This window comes from Lycium ferocissimum, chromosome 7 (assembly GCF_029784015.1).
Source record: "Lycium ferocissimum isolate CSIRO_LF1 chromosome 7, AGI_CSIRO_Lferr_CH_V1, whole genome shotgun sequence".
NCBI lineage: Eukaryota > Viridiplantae > Streptophyta > Magnoliopsida > Solanales > Solanaceae > Lycium > Lycium ferocissimum.
Window position 1 is genome coordinate 64700467 of NC_081348.1, and position 13282 is coordinate 64713748.

The 13282-nt window shown below is 39.5% G+C and overlaps 1 long non-coding RNA gene across 1 annotated transcript; it reads right to left on the reverse strand.

Moving 5' to 3' along the window:
* Window positions 1-10009: 10009 nt before the first annotated feature.
* On the reverse strand, window positions 10010-13036 carry LOC132061826 (uncharacterized). The gene is made up of 2 exons (XR_009416164.1): window positions 10786-13036; window positions 10010-10524 (listed from the first exon to the last, which is right to left on the reverse strand). It is a non-coding gene; the product is annotated as an uncharacterized LOC132061826 (long non-coding RNA).
* Between the last annotated feature and the right edge of the window lie 246 nt (window positions 13037-13282).

A 13282-nucleotide genomic window follows, 5' to 3' on the forward strand; every position in this document is an offset into this window, starting at 1 on the left:
TTCCCTTAATTTTTATAGATTTTCTGTCATGGATTCATGCTTAAGAAAGGTAAATGAATAAAATCGAGGCTAGAGAACTTACCTCTTCACTTCACCTTAAAGACACTTAGGAATAATAAATGTGGGAATAGGAAACTAAGAATTTAAGTTAGCATTAAATACGATTCTAGTCTACGTCACCCACTGCAGCGATAGAGAGTCCGCTATAACAGGATGACTCTCGCGGCTCACCCTTCGCCACAAATAGATCCGTTACAGCGGAGCCCTATCCGCTGTAGCAAATTACTACGAATCCACTCCAACACGCCATAGCAGATGAGGATTCGCCGAGGCAGGTCTGCTATAGTGCACAAGGTGCCGTCACAAGGGGCATCAGTCACCAGAAAAATGTTGGTTTTTCACCTACTTCTTCCCAAACCCGACAATCACCCGATACCTCCCAGATACAAAACAGGCATGCAACAATACATAAAAATGTGCTACGGACTCACTCGTGGTCTCGAAGTTCCCAACGGAGGTCTATTTGATCGGGTCAACATCCAATAGTCAAAGACCAACTATCCAACCAATAACCCAAAATGCACTCGAATGCCCTGAACCAAAATGAACATCCCAACAGGTCATAATCGACCATCCAGACCCCTCGAAATTGATAACTTTTTGAAAAAGGTCTGTTTACTCAAAAATCAACTATCGATCAACTGTTTTTCACTTTAAGGACCTATTTCACATAAGTCATCATAAATCTCGCCCGATTACATCAAAAATCATGCCTCCCATCCCCGCGGGTCAAAATCATACTAATACAGCTTGGGGAAAGGGTCAACGGGGGTAAATGGATCAAAAGCACTATAACGACGACCAAATGGGTCATCACAGAAGAGGAGTTGATACCCTTTTTGGACAGACATGTTCTGTTACACCTCGTACTTTTGTACGTTGAGTTTTGTCATAAGTTAATTAGCATAGACTTGGAAAATGAGATTATCTGTGAGATTATAAGGGATTAACCTTGTTAATCCTAAGTGTACAAGAGTTTAAGATCCTGTTTTGTAGGTGTTCGAAGGAATAGAGGTTAAACGAATCGAAGAGAATACGTTTCATTAAAAATTGATTTTTTTGAGGGGTGTTCTACGGACCGTATTTTTCGCGAATTCCCACCATATAATTGAAACAGTGGGGGTGGCGTACTGTGTGTGATTTACGATCCAAATATACGAACTGTATATTGATTTACGGTCCGTATATCGAGACCCTATATCAATGGCGGTGGACCCTCTTTTCTTGTATATGTTTTGTTTGACCCATATTTTCACTTTATAAATTATTCACTTTAGACCCCTTACACTAAAAAACGCTCTCCAAACATTCCTAAGTGAATCCAAGGTAGAATTAAAGATAAGAAATGTGAATCAAGTGTTAGAAGTCCCGTGGTGCTTGTTAGATACTAGTTCTTCTTCTTGTGGTGAATTTGGAAGGTTCTTCAAGGTGAAGCAGTCTACGGTTAGGAGTGTTCTTGTGTTCTAAAGGTAAGATTTCATCTTTTTTTCATGTATTTGAGCTTGTCCAAGTCTTAGCCAACTAGTTTGATAGGAAAATATGAAAGATATATTGTAAATCATATTCTTGTTGCCATTGGGTTGTGGACTATTTTGATGGTTGTTTTAATGTAACGATCCGTTTGGTCATTATTAAAATTCTGCCTGAACCCCGAACAAAAGTCAAGCTTCGCATGATAAAAGGCTAGGCTTATTAAAAAGTTTCGCGTAAAATTAAAATTGGGGTCAAATTCATAGAGGTCAAAATTATGGGCTCAAGGTCAAGACCATTCGCTGCAACGTTCCAGAGACAGCCGTAATGGGGCTGCTACAACTGGAAGCCCACCGTTGCAGCGAAGCTGCGTGGGCCAGGTCCCTATAAATGCCTTATTTCGAGAATTTGTCCCACTTTTCCCCAAAACCTTATTCTAAGCCGACTTTTGTGAGGATTCTTGGGTAGAGCACCCGAAAACTTTGCCACGTTAACCCTCTAAACATCGTTCTGGTTTAAAATTCATAAAAGAAATCCTTCCCATTGATAAGACTTGTTCCTTAAAATTCGTAAAAGAGAAAGTTGTGATGCATGTATGATAGCTGCATAAAACTTGTCCTCGTGTTTGTAATTTTCCTCGAGTTCTCGATTAAAGCTTCGGTTCAGCATTGCGGTAGGAAAAGGCTGCACGCAAGTCTATGGTAGTTGCTCGGTATCGGGGTAGGTTATGATTTACTTAAGTTAGACTTTGATTAGTGAAACGTATATATGACGTAGGATTGATGGGAGAAAGCATGATTAGGCCTTCGGACAAGAAGTTCAGTTGGACATACGATATGACATAAAATGACTGCTGGGTCGGGAAGGGTCAAATCCGTTGTCGGGAACATAGCATAAAATTCCTTAAACCAGCGAGCATTGTACTTATCTGAGGCTCCACCAACTTAGTCCATTTGATTTCATGAAAGCGAGTGTAAAATTCGGGGGCCAACTCATCCACCTAGCCCATAATGAAACCCTGCTTGGGCAGTATGATGTTCGGCCAAAAATGCGTATAATTAGCCATTGTTGCCTCACATTCTTGTACTTTTAATTCATATTTTGAGTACAAATTATATTGCTTGGTGCTTAATATTATATTTTTACTATTTAGGAATAAAGCGATGAAAGATGAAGAGATGCAAGCAAAAAAGTTAAATAAAATGCGGAAGAAAAGAAAGGAGAAAACCATAGGGGAGACATCATCGTGACTGAATGATTGGATAAAGAATGGAACAAATTATTGTTTATCTATGTGGCTCAATTAGAAGACAACATCAAGGAGTACTATAGCAATGTGAAATTGAGAAGCAAAAAACGGAAAAGGAAGAAATGTACCTGCAACAATCGAAGCAAAGAATCGGCGATCGATGTGCGTCGCACACGCGACACTAGAGAAAACGATCCTCTCGAATCTATTTTGTCGTCCGTCCCCAATGCGGTGTGTGTGAGCCCGTTAATTTTTCTCGGTCTGAGTTGGATTTGGTTTTTAAAAAGCCCAGGTCTTTTGGTACCCTATAAATACATGTTCTACACAGTTTTTACATAACTTTGGATTACTTGAAACCCTTAGTTCAAAACTTTAAACCTATAGAGAGTTTGGAGCCACCGTGGAGGACGTAGTTACAGGGTTTTACCTTCTCTACTCTGTAATACTTATTTTGACATTTTTATTCGGATGATTTGTTGTTTTTGTTCCATGTATATGTGGAGCTAAACTCTTTAATTCTAGGGTTTTGACACAAACATGAAAGTTGACGTTTGATTATCATTTCCATCTATTAAATTTTCATATTTTTGGGTTGCTTATTTATTCTTCTGCTTAATTTTTTAATTGCTTGATCACTAATTAAACACTATCTGTGGCGTGTGAATTGAACTAAGGATAGGGAATTTTCATGCGTAATAAGAATAAATAGAGCTTGTTCGATTAATCGTTTAAGCTAATGAGGATAGGAATATACCCTTTAGCCTTGCTTAGTTGAATACGGAGAAGTAAATTCGTTCTTGTTACCTCTCGACGACCATAGGAATATAGGCGTTATAGTAGCATCTACAGGCTTGTGAGCAACTCGGAAGATACTCATAAAGTTAACATCAACCCGTCAACTAGTAGCCCTTAGGTAGAACGATTTGAAGACTCAACTGGATTGTTAGTGGTCATAGCCCTAGATCTAACTCTTCTCTAATAAAAATCCGCTCTTTCTTAGTTGAAGTTCATTATTTATTTATTTTATTTTTAGTTAGTTTATAAATATAAATTTGGATTTTATTTCTTATTTAGATAACTAGAATTAGTTTAATTTAGTAAATAGTTAATCATAAGTCTCTGTGGGTACGATATCTGGAGTTTAAATCCTATATTACTTGTACGACTGCGTATACTTGCGTGTGCGTTTGGGAGCAACACAGTATTCCCTACGTCTTTTGCTCCAGAAAATGCTTCTTGCGCTGACCAGAGACGAATTGATTGTAGGAATAAGCATTATTAGGGTTCAGGGCAATGGGGGGAGCACCTTGCTCTTGAGCCATGGTTTAGTGAAAATGAGTACCTGGAAAACAAAGACGACATTAGTTTTATATTCACATAGGGTAATGAAGGCAAGGTTTGTATAAAACTAGATTAACTACAAAAAAAGAGCAAAAGTTTAGGTTCTGCCCAGAATTATTCGTTGCAGCGGGCTCGTCCCAGCGAAGAAGACCTTCGCCGCAATGAAGCTGCCCAAGTCAATGCCTTTCGTCACGACGAGCCAAGCCTCGTCATGGCGGTTCTGCTACAGCGATATCCCAACCACTTCAGCTAACGCTCGTCGTCCCCAAACCAAAAGACCCCATTTTAAAAATAGAACCCCAAATTCTCTCCCAGATGGCGAGAACAAGCACGGCGGCGACGCAGGTAGAGGTGGAGGTAGAGGAGTTGCGCAGCCCCGACTCGGTGGGGCGGTGTCCGAGTGGTTGACCTCGTGCCTCTAGGGTTCTAACGGCGGCGGGAGAGATGCGGCACACCAGCTCGACGGAAGCGATAATTCCCGCGGCTACGGCCCCCGCTCGGGGTATACCGAGATGCTATGGCACGGGTCTTCCGAATTGGTTGCACGGGTTGCACGGAGCTATACCAAAATGTCCGCAGGTAGGGGCGGGGAGTAGTAGCCTCATGTCACGGTCGAGCACGGGCTCCGGTTTAGCATGCGACGGCGGGGTAATGGCACTTCGTTTAAAAGTTCGAGTTTTGAGGCTTGTCCGAGGCCGATTCTTGAGGGCTAATGATGATGGTAGCGAGAACATGATCTATTTGGAGATTTACTAAAATAAAGCCTCCCGTGTTCTATGGTCCGAGTCGGAGAACGCATATGAGTTCATCATCGACTCGTCACGAGAGGCTCCAAGATGGAAGGGGGCCGTGGACAAGTACGGGGTAGAGTTTGTGACCTTTCGTTCTTGGGTGATGCCAAGCTTTAGTGGAGGAGCCTATGTGGAGTGAAGGCAGTTTGGGTCTCCTCTAAACTTGGGGTTCGCTTACTCGTGTTTTAGATAAGTACATTCCGTGTACCCTGAGGGACCAAAGAAAGGATGAGTTCACTACTATTAATCAGGGGAACTCATTGGTTGCTGTGTATGAGTCCCGTTTCCACTCCCTGTCATGATATGCTCTTCAGTTGCTGCCCACTGAGGGGGAGAGGATACGGCAGTTCGCAAAGGCATTGAACACTGGGCTTCAGTTATCGGCTCTTCAGCTTGTAGCCATTGGGGCTTCATTCTAAGAGATAGTGGAGCATGTCCGTACTGTTGAGGGTATTAGGCAGGAGATTCATGCGAAGCAAGTAGAGAAGAAGGCCCGTAGGAGTGGAATGTTCAGCAACTCCTTCGCAAGGGGTCAGAGTTCACAGGTGTATTAAGGGCGTCCGATTCAGTACACGATGTAGGTGTTAGCTAGGGGCCTATCAGGGGCTAATTATCAGGCTTCCAGCCAGCGTGGATGCTACACTCCTTCATCAGACCTGTTCAGCAACCCACGCTGGACCATGCTTGTTTCGTGTGTGGTGAGATAGGGCATCTCAAGCGGTATTGTCCCGGGCTTAGACGAGTGGTAGGGACTTAGTATCGGCTCCCCGAGCTACTCGCTTGAGCCATATCAGTCGGTAAGGATCGCACCTCGAAACAGGGGCAGCAACGGTCACACCGTGGGTAGGGAGTGTGCCCGGTCTAACCGAGGCGGTCCTCGGTGCGGTAGGCGGACGGTAGGGCCGGCGGGCGAGGCTCGGATCGGGTAATGGTAATTGCGGTGGTTCACAGGTGACAGGAAGGCACGGTCATTTGTATGCTGTCCCAAGTAGACCCGAGGCAGAGGCCTCCGATGCACGAGCACAGGTACTATCTAAGTTTATGACCAGATGGCTTCTGCTTTATTTTATCCGGGCTCTACTTTTTCTTATGTATCTACCAATTATTCTGTGGGTCTGGATATGTTGTGTGATACCCTTGATGCCCCTATTTATTTATGTACTCCTGTTGGGGACTCTGTGGTTGTGGATAACGTCTACCACCGTGTGCGATTACTTTTGTGGTGTATAGTACTTGGGCAGATTTGATGATCTTAGACATGATAGATTTTAATGTTTTATTGGGTATGAGTTGGCCGTCCCCGCATTATGCTATACTAGATTACCATTCTAAGACTGTTACACTAGCCATGCCCGGGGCACCTAGACTCGAGTGAAAAGGTAACCTTAGCCCCCTCCCTAAGAAATTAATATCCTTTGTTCGTGCTAGGAAACTAGTAGAGAAGGGTTGTCAAGCTTATCTAGCACATATCCGTGACACCATTGCAGATACTCTATCCCTTGATTCGGTTCCAGTGGTATACGAGTTTTCAGATATGTTCCCCGCGGACTTGCCTGGTATGCCACCGGCTCATGACATTAACTTCAGGATTGACTTAGACCCAGGGACTCGACCTATCTCTATCCCACCTTATAGGATGGAGCCAGCAGAACTCAGGGAATTGAAAGAGCAGTTGCAAGATCTTCTGAGTAAGGAATTTATTCGCCCGAATGCCTCTCTGTGGGGTGATCCTGTGTTGTTTCCTAAGAAGAAGGATGGGTCTATATGCATGTGTATTGATTGCCGTCAACTAAATAAGGTAACTGTCCGAAACAAGTATCCCATTCCCCGTATTGATGACTTGTTTGATCAGTTACAGGGAGCTTCTGTGTTCTCAAAAATTTACTTAAGGAATAGGTACCATCAGTTGAAGATTCGGGTAGAGGATGTTCCTAAAATCTCTTTTCGGACCAGGTATGGGTACTATGAGTTCTTAGTTATGTCTTTTGGGCTTACGAATGTCGCAACTGCGTTCATGAATTTAATGAAAAGGGTGTTTAAGCCCTATTTAGACTTATTCGTAATAGTGTTCACTGATGATATTATGGTGTACTCTAGGAGTAAGAAAGAGCATGAGAAACATTTGAGAATTGCTCTTGGGGTATTGCGAGAGAAGGAGCTATATGCTAAATTCTCCAAGTGTGAATTCTGATTGTCTTCTATGTCTTTCTTGGGGCATGTTATTTCGAAAGAGGGTATTATGGTGGATCCTTAGAAAATTCAGGTAGTCAGGGAATAGGCTAGGCCCACATCAATGATCAAGATCCGTAATTTCGTGGGTCTGGCTAGCTACTGTCGTCGGTTTGTGAAAGGGTTTGCCTCTATTGCTTCTTATTTGACCCGTTTGACTCAGAAAGAGGTACTTGGGAAAGGGTTTGCCTCTGTGAAGGTTCAGTGGAAGAATCGTCCGGTGGAAGAAGCTACTTGGGAAACAGAATCTGCTATGCATTGCAAATACCCTCAGCCTTTTGCCGAGACAGGTAACACCTCTCTAGATTTCTCATTTTTGTCCGTTTGGGGATGAACGGTGTTTTAATTGGTATCTGGTATAACGACCCTTCCGGTCGTTATGGGAAATTTAGGATCACCCCACAAAATGTAACCTTTCCAAGGGTAGAGCGAACCAGTAGAAACTCAATCGTATAAGCTTATGAGCTGAAACTTAACTTGTTTATGGTTGTTACTTGATTTCCTTGAGTCCATCAGGGGGTGACCTAGAAAATTAGATCTCCGTTAGGAATTCCGAGGCCACAGGTGGATTCGTAGAGCGTCTTTATGTATAAGTGCATGTTTGTTTTGTGTTTTTGAGGCCTCGGATGAAATGTTGGGTGATAGGGGGAAAAACTGGATAAAAAGTCGAGCTCATTGCCCAAAACGGACCGCTGAGGTGGTTGAAGTACCGTGGCGGCGGTACCGCTATAGCGACGGCTTGATCGCTGCCGGCAGCCATCCATATCCTCGATGGCTGTTGTGGCGAGTGGTGGATCGCTATGGCGGCACCGCTATAGCGGTGGACAGGCCACCATAGCGGTCAAGCATATTTCTCTTTGGTCGGCTATAGCGGTCACTTGACCGCTATAACGGGCCGCTGCAGCGGCGTGATGACCGCTGTAGCGGTCGACGAAAAATAGTGGCCCGAATTTTCTATACTTAGTCTCATATTCTTTATTCACAAAACACCAACACACTTCCCAACAAGCACCTAGGGTCAAATTCCAAGCTAGGGCAAGAAACTCTTGAGAGGTAAGTTCCATTTATTCCATTCTCCTTCATGATTGTTATCCCCTTCGTGGGTCTTTAATGGTGAAATTGAAATAGAAACCCTAGAATATTAATAAAACTTCTAAACTTGATGGGTTATGGGTATTATCTCTTAGTTATCATCTAAAGGCTTGGGTTAGTTTCTCTTAATCATGAATTGAACACTTAGAGTCACAAACTAAGTGAATGGAGACCTAGGGTTCTACAAAAATGGTGTCTTGACCATAAAAACTGCCTCTAATGAGAATATTGATAGAATGTTGTTAGGATTTGATGATTAATGATTACTAAGGCCCTTGATAAGTTGCTTAACACCTAGGCGTTCACAACTTAGTTAGACTTTATGTTGATTGTATGTGTTATGCCCTATTTTTAACGAATTAAAATTAGTTCACAACTTATAATTTTAGAAAATATTAGGAAACCATTTGTAAAAAAAGTAAACTCTTTTTTAGTCTTTGAAACCTATGAGATTCTAGATAAGGGTTTTATTTACCCCGAGGGGAAGGTGTTAAGCATCCCTCAGAGCCTATCCAAAGACAGTCTTTAAACTTAGTTTTATTAACACTAGAGGGGGATCATTTAATTATTTCTTGTTTATGATTACCTATTAAAGAATTACGGAAAAAAAAGGAAACTACTCTACTAAAACGATTTGTACAAAAAATAGATTTTAAGCTAATTATGGCTATGTGAGGAAATACATATTTATAAAAAGTAGTTGATGAATGTATGCATGAGAAAAAATATATATGACGTATATTTTATATAAGGATAGTATGGGTAGTATAGAATAAGGAGATGTATTTTTTTTTTTTAAGAAAAATAATATACATACATACATATATATGTATATATATATATATATAGGTGAATACTAGACATGATAATACTATATATATACATATAATGAAAAGATGACTGGAGAAATTAATGAAAAAAAATATAGTATATGTATGGTATGTGCTTATGAAAGTAGTATATAGCTATAATCAAGGTAAGGTAAAGTAATTAATACAAGATGTAAAAATATATCTTAGGGATATGTATTATTTACAAAAGAGTACATATGTATTTTTTAGAAGATGAGGTACACTAAGATTGTTGCATACAATGTATACTAGAGATAAGTATTTATAATATAACGTACCTACGCATGCATGTGATGAGAAAATGATTAAAAAAAAGTAAGAATAGTATATATAAGATCTTTGTATATAAAGTAGAGTATATACCTTGTAGTTCTCGAAAATATTTAGGCCACTATACTTGGGCCCTAATAGGGATCCTTGTATTACATTTTAGTCTGCTCAAAGTGTTAGTACAAAATGAATTTTGAAAAATAAAGATGTGTTTAGACTTTTATCTTTAAACATTTGGGCACAGACCCATTAAAGTGAAAAAACTCACTTTTTTAAATATTGTTTTTACCGAATTTTAGAGCCATTGAAATCCTCATTTTTAATCCTCATAAACTGGCATTTTTTCTTACTTCTAAAAATCCATGTGTGAGCCTTTGCATATTCTACACCTAACTCTTACTTGAAACACTTGGAAAACATTGTTAGAAAATTCTTTATTTGAAAGAGAAATATCCAGTTTCATCTTAAAAAAAAATCCCGATTTTCTTACATCCTGAAAGAGTTGATATTATTTATGAGATCACTCTAATATGCCTTAAACCAAATAATCATGCTAGGATCAATAGCCAAAAGGTAGGGAAAATGATGACTAAAATTACTACTCCATCACTACTTAGTCATTTCTCACGTGTTACGCTCGTAAGCAAGAACAGAGAGGCTACAAACACAAGCTTATAAATACAAACCACAAAAACGTTAGTCAAGAGTTGTAAACAAACATGTGCGTATGATAATATAAAGACACAATAATTTTGAAGAAAGGAGAAGGGATATGGACTCGAGACACGAATGAGATGGGACTGCTAGCTCGAACAAAACCGCAGCTACGGTTTACTCCTCTAATCTGGGCAAAATCCGGAGTTGCCATAACTCCAAATGCTCCCAAGTGTTCCATGGAAAAGAAAGAAATAAAAAAGATAAGGATTAGAAGCAATCTTAATGGAACGAAAGACTAAATGGCGAAGCATATAAGATTCCAAATTGATCTCACTTACTGCCTAAAAAACAAAGCAGTAAAAGATTTTCATATAGTTTCACCCTCTCTCTTTTTTTTTTTTTTTTTTTTTTTTTTTAAACCTGAACGAGTTGATGACATGGTAGAGTAACAATGCTTAACCCAAAGTATTTGGAATTCACATACATATGAGAAACAACCAAATAAAAAGATAAACTTCATCCCGAGGATAATATACAAAGTAGTTTGTAATCCTAAGGAGCATAACATTATTCATACAGGAAAAGGAAAAGCAGGAGGCACAAAAATAGAGGTGCTTTCAAGACCCCAAAACAGTAGAAGAACGCATCACACTCATTTTAAGGAAATTTAGATGAACATAACCATTTCATGTCCAAAGAAGTTTAGTCATGCTTTTAAATCATACCAAAAACAAAGACCATGCCATTATAACAGTGATTATATCCTTTATGGGACATCAAAAATCCTAAACTCATGGTTCTAAATACCATTTGAATAACACAAAAGATAAATATACCTCTTAAGACAAGAATCAGTAGGACAAGAATCAGTAGGAAGATAAATCATGCTAACATTTAGGCTAACAAAAGCATTTTTTCTCTTCCAAATAAATCATATTTCAAATCATGCCAAAGTCTAAACACTTGAATAGATGGAAGTACACTTTTTTTTTTTTAATGTATATGCATAAACCATTAAATCAGAATCTAGAGATTCTACATCTCCTTTCATACATGCTATACCAACATTCTCTCAGGAACAAAATCAGAAAGAGAATACACCCACTCATTTTCATATGACGAAAATATTTAGATAACTACTTTTATGAAGCTTATGCCCCATAAGTGATCTTAAAGAAGTACGCACAATAGCTTCATGTAGCAATGTTTCATATCCTGCTAGTAAACTTGAAATGAACTGAACTTTTCCCTATCAACAACTAATACCCAAGCAGAATATGAACACAACTTAGGTTTGTACCAATATTATTCGGAAGCTACACTCAAACAAAGCCAAAATGAGCTAACAAGTTTGCTGCAACAAATTAGGAGGTGTATTCTTATGGCTTCTAAGTTACAATGACCAAATAAAAGAACAGAGAAGAGAGACATTTAGCTAAAGATTAACGACGTGTTAACACTGTTTCATACTATTCTTTCATGGCATCCATAAAATAAAAAAACAGTTATGAGCGGACAGTTTCATATGTTCATGGATGGTTAAGTTCATGTAAAAATCTGAAAATCCTATGGCCATAACAACAGAACTCACAAACTCATAATAAGTTTAACCAAACTTGTCATTGAGATAGAAAACAGGCCACATGCACTTAACACACAGGGGATTTTAGGACTACGACCTACTGCTCCCTGATTCTTCCTTACTCTTTTTTTTTTTTTTTTTTAAAGATCAAAACATCAGAATAGTAACTTTTTCCTCTCAAGTTATAAGATACCATAGTATATTTACACATCGATTTCAAGAAAGGTTCATGGCAAAACAGCTCCCAAAAAATAGAATTTACACGAGCGACAAGTTAATTGCACATCTGATAATTCGAGCGAACCAAGCTATTTTTCCTTACGATTTCTCAGAACCAATAATATGAAGAAAAAATATGAATTCATTAATCACCCCAAACAAACGCTAAGCTCAACAACGTCACTTCAATTAGTTACATATTCCTATATACAATTTAGACCAATACATCACATGAACAAGAACCAAAAAAAAAAAAAAAAAAAAAAAGAAAAGCATTCTTATTCTTATTCAAGTCACCAGAAAAACCTTAGCTACATTGTATGAGCGCGTCAAAAAAAGTAAATCGCAAGAGCCCCTCAAGATCAAAGGAAACTAATTTAAAGCAGGACGACATCACTGTTCACGCGTTCTTCAAGCTAAATTATCATTCTTTCTAAGTATAATAGCTTGTATTAACAATTTCGTCACATATTCAGAGCACACAGAGCAACAAATAGATTTAAATAGATTGAGACTATACAAACGACAAAACGACCTGACGACTACATTTTACTTCTAAGGAATTAAAGACGAAGAGACGACGAGTGTGATTACCTTCTTCATGACAGCGAACTGAGGCTACTGTAGTTGTCGAATCTCCGAATCCGCTCGGAGTGGTCCTTGCTCAGCCGAGAACTGAAGGAGGGGATTTTGACAACAAAAAAAAAAAAACTTAGAGTTAGGGATAGTATTTTCTGAAAATTCCAACTTAGTTTTCAGTTGTGAAAATGTTTGTTCAAGCGGTGATTTTCAACACTTGCACTTGTTAACTTAAAGGGGATTTTCTACACTTGAAACTTGTTCTAAACACAGCCAAGGGGGCTGTATTTATAGGCTGAGACTGAGGGGATTTCATCAGCTTCTTCAAGAGGCTGAAAAATTCGGAATTCAAAAAGAGGGGGAAAAGGTGACCTTTTTTGATGGGAAGTTCTGGAAAAAAGATTTTGATGGATAATATCAAGAAAAAGGGGTGAAAAATCTCACCTTTTCAGTTCGATTTGAGAGGAGAAGAGCCGTTGGGGTCTAATACATGGTAGATTCCTCCATTACCCACTGAATCGAAGGAGAGTTCGAGCTTAAAACTGGAGGTTGATTGCACTCCTCTTCTATAGAGGTTGAAACGACCTATATTGGCTCTTTTCAGTTCTGTCACCCCGTCAATCAAAGGGAAACGGGGACGTGGTGGTAGTGGTGTTAATGACCACTTTGATCCAGCGGTCCGACGGTGGAGCCGGCGGCGATGGAACATTAGGGATTTTGGTTTGAGAGAAGATGGGTTTGGTTCACCTTTTGTTAGAATGAAAATCTGTTGAAGACCTAGTTCGAGGGATTTAGGTGTTTTACTGTTTATTGGGCTGGGTCGGGTCTTATGGGTATTGGGCTTGGAGTGAATGGTTTTGGGCTACTGATTTTGTTTAAGTATAAAAGGGAA